Genomic DNA, 3565 nt, shown 5'->3' on the forward strand with positions numbered 1-3565 from the left:
TTCTCCTGCCTCAGCCTCCTGAGTAGCTGGGATTACAGGCATGCGCCACCATGCCCAGCTAATTTTTTGTATTTTTAGTAGAGACGGGGTTTCACCGTGTTGACCAGGATGGTCTTGATATCTTGACCTCGTGATCCACCCGCCTCGGCCTCCCACAGTGCTGGGATTACAGGCTTGAGCCACCGCGCCCGGCCTGAGATAAGTTCTATCAACCCAGTAGGTATCATCGGGTTTAACTGTTTGTTGACTCCTCATACCTCCCTTCATCTATTACCTCACATCAGTTTCTTTGAAAGGAAAATGTGAAAAAGGTGTCCGCTCTTTCTCAACTTCTCTTTTGTTCTTAATTGAAGCTTCGTTTTTCTGTCGTTCTGCTAAAATAGTCTTGTTTGTGGTCATTAACACCACCCATATTCCTTACTCTAGTAGTCATTTCTCAGCTGAGTTAAGGTTTTTTTTTTTTTTTTTTTTTTTTTATTTATTTTTTTTTTTTTTTTTTTTTTTTTAAGTAGTCCTATTGTCTGAGTTAATCTTGTCATCGGGAATTGACCCAATCCATTACTCCCATTACTTTGTTTTCTTTCCTTTGTTGTTGTTGTTTGTTTTTGTTTGTTTGTTTGTTTGTTTGAGATGGAGTCTGTCACCCAGCCTGGAGTGCAGTGGCGCAATCTTGGCTTACTGCAACCTCTGCCTCCTGCGTTCAAGCAGTTCTTCTGCCCCAGCCTCCCCAGTAGCTGGTATTACAGGTGTGCACCACCATGCCCGGCTAATTTTTGTATTTTTAGTAGAGACAGGGTTTCACCATGTTGGTCAGCCCCTGCACCCAGCTTCGTTACTTTACTTCATATTATTTTATTGTCTCTTTTCCTTTACTGACTTTTCCCCCAAACCCTTATTCTTACCTACATATAAATGTTGGAAGTCTTCCTACTAATGAAGAGGTCTCAATCCTACCTCTTCATTAGTAGCCACTCCGTATGTATTCTCCCTGTTAAGTCCTGTGGCTTTAAGCACCTGAATCCCATTTGTATCTCCAGTCCCCACATAACTCCCAAAATTTTTCCCTTATAATATCTTGGAGGTCTAATAGGGATCTTAGAATTAACATATCCAAAGCTAAATACTGTACAGTAATTGATTGCCTTGTTCCTCACTGGCTTTTCCTTCAATTGACTTTTTTCTCAGTAAATGGCAATGTTCTAGAATTTTGAAACTAGATTGTGTAGATTTGAATCACTGCCATTAATACTCAGTTTTCCATCTGTAAAGTGGGGGTAATGATTCAATAATTTTATGAGGTTTGGATCCTAGGATTTAAATGTAGGTAAAAGTTCTACATAGTTCATTAATAACACTTAATACCAGTTGGCTAGGCCATAAAACGTTTGCTTTATCTAGTCTATTAGTACATTGTAAAGTAAGTATATTCAGAACCTAATCCTCTGTAATACTCTTCTGGTTCTTGTCTAGATTCTTATGGTTTCTTTCTTTCCTTTTTTATGGAAAAGGAGTCTTTTTTTTAATAAAGACCTGGAGTGCAGTGGTATAATCTTGGCTCACTGCAATCTCTGCCTTGGGGTTCAAGCAATTCTTCTGCCTCAGCCTCCCTAGTAGCTGGGACTACAGGTGTGTGCCACTACGCCCAGCTAATTTCTGTATTTTTAGTAGAGACGAGGTTTCACCATGTTGGCCAGGATGGTCTCGATCTCCTGACCTTGTGATCTGCCCACCTTGACCTCCGAAAGTGCTAGGATTACAGGCATGAGTCACCACGCCCCACCAGGCGACCTTTGAAAATTTATTTTTTTGACATAGGGTCTTGCTCTGTTGCTCAGGCTGGAGTGTAGTGGTGTGATCCTAGTTCACTGCAGCCTTGAATTCCTGGGCTCAGACAGTCCTCCTGCCTCAGCCTCCCAAGTAGCTGGGACTACAGGTGAACACCACGATGTCAGCTAATTTTTATATTTTCCTGTAGAGATGCTAGTCTGGAACTCCTGGGCTCAAGTGATCATCCCACCTTGGCCTCCCAAAGTGCTGGGATTGTAGGTAGGAGCCACCTGCCTTAGACTTTATTTCTAACTGGTTTTCTCCCTAATTCTATTCTTGTTCTGTCTTAAAGTCTATTCTAATGTGATGCTACCCTCTCCCTCTTTCCCTTTATTTCCCATATTTCTTCCCCAGCTTACTCTAGCTGGAAAATTTTTCTGTTTCTCAAATATTTTAAGCAACCTTCTTTAAGCTTTGAACTTGTTGCCTCTGCCCTAGAGTGCTTTTTTCCCCCCCTGTATTTTTTTGGGGCTTGCCTTCTTTAAAGTCTTTGCTTCAATTTGACATTGTCCATGTGGTCTTAGCTCACTCTTGTTATAATCAGTGTCTTGAATTGTGCCCAGCAATATTAGGTGCCCAAGTATTGTTGATTGAGTTAAGAAGAGCAATTATCCTTCCAAATAATTTGGTTTCCATTAATGGAACTGCCCCAGATTTTTCTTAAAGCTGTAAGAAACATTAAATGAAGGTCTAATTAACACACAGGAAACCACACATAACTTTAACAATTATGAGTTTTTACATAAATACACCTGTAAACCATTATCACAATCAAGATAATGAGCGTATTCATCACCTCAAAGTTTCCTCATGTGCCTTTGTACTTCATTCCCTCCCCAGCAACCATTAATCTGCTTTCTGTCACTGAAGATGGGTTGCATTTTGTAGAATATTATCTAAATAGAATCATACAGTAAGTACTGTTTTTTGTAGTTATTTTGATTCAGCACAATTATTTTGAGATTCATCCGTTTTACCACATGTATTAATAGTTCATTGTTTTTGTTAGCGAATGACATTTCATTATGTAGATGTATCACAATTTGTCTATCCATTTGGGTTTACAGTTTTTGGCATACAAATAAAGCTGCTGTGAATATTTGTGTACAAGTCTTTGTATGGGCATTCATTTCCATTTTTGCGGTTCATACCTAGGAGTAGAATGGCTATATAATATGGCTGGTATATATCTAACTTTAAGAAACTCCGAAACTGTTTTCTGAAGTGATTGTACCATTACATTCTTTCTAGCAGTGTTTGAGAGTTCTAGTTGCTCTACATCCTCATCATCACTTGAGTCAGTCTTTAACATTTTAACCGTTATAGTTAGTATAACAGTATCTTATTGTGGGTTAATCTGTAGTTTTTTGAGTGACCAGTAATACTGACATCTTTTCATGTGCTTATTTGCCATCCTTGTATCTTTGATGACATGTTTGTTAAAATCTTTGCCCCCTTTGTATTGGATTGGTAATTTTATTGAGTTCTAAGAGTCATGTATTCAAGTCCTTTCTCAGAAGTTTTGCATATATTTTCTCCCAGTTTGGCTTGCTTTGTTTTTAAAACAGTGTTTCAGAAAGCAAACATTCTTCATTTTAGTGGTTTGTCTAGTTTATTGATTTTTTTTCTCTTATTAATTGTGCTTCTTTCATATTTAAGAAGTCTTTGCCAAACCCAAAGTCATTAAGATATTAAGATATTCTCCTGTATATATATATGTTTTTTTTTTTTTTTTTTT

At 38.2% G+C, this 3565-nt stretch overlaps 1 protein-coding gene across 5 annotated transcripts in view; it reads left to right on the top strand.

Annotated features, from left to right (window-relative positions):
- LOC108312759 (nuclear autoantigenic sperm protein) overlaps nt 1-3565 on the top strand; it is a 53130-nt gene that overhangs the window by 32451 nt on the left and 17114 nt on the right. The window contains exon 3 of one of the 5 annotated variants that reach the window (XM_017540843.2): nt 2668-2740. The exons of the other annotated variants lie outside the window; for them this stretch is intronic. The gene's annotated coding sequence lies outside the window, so the exon portion shown is untranslated. The remainder of the gene's footprint in view (nt 1-2667; nt 2741-3565) is intronic. 5 annotated transcript variants of the gene reach the window in all.

The sequence above is a fragment of the Cebus imitator genome, unplaced genomic scaffold, assembly GCF_001604975.1.
Source record: "Cebus imitator isolate Cc_AM_T3 unplaced genomic scaffold, Cebus_imitator-1.0 Scaffold129, whole genome shotgun sequence".
Classification (NCBI taxonomy): Eukaryota; Metazoa; Chordata; class Mammalia; order Primates; family Cebidae; genus Cebus; species Cebus imitator.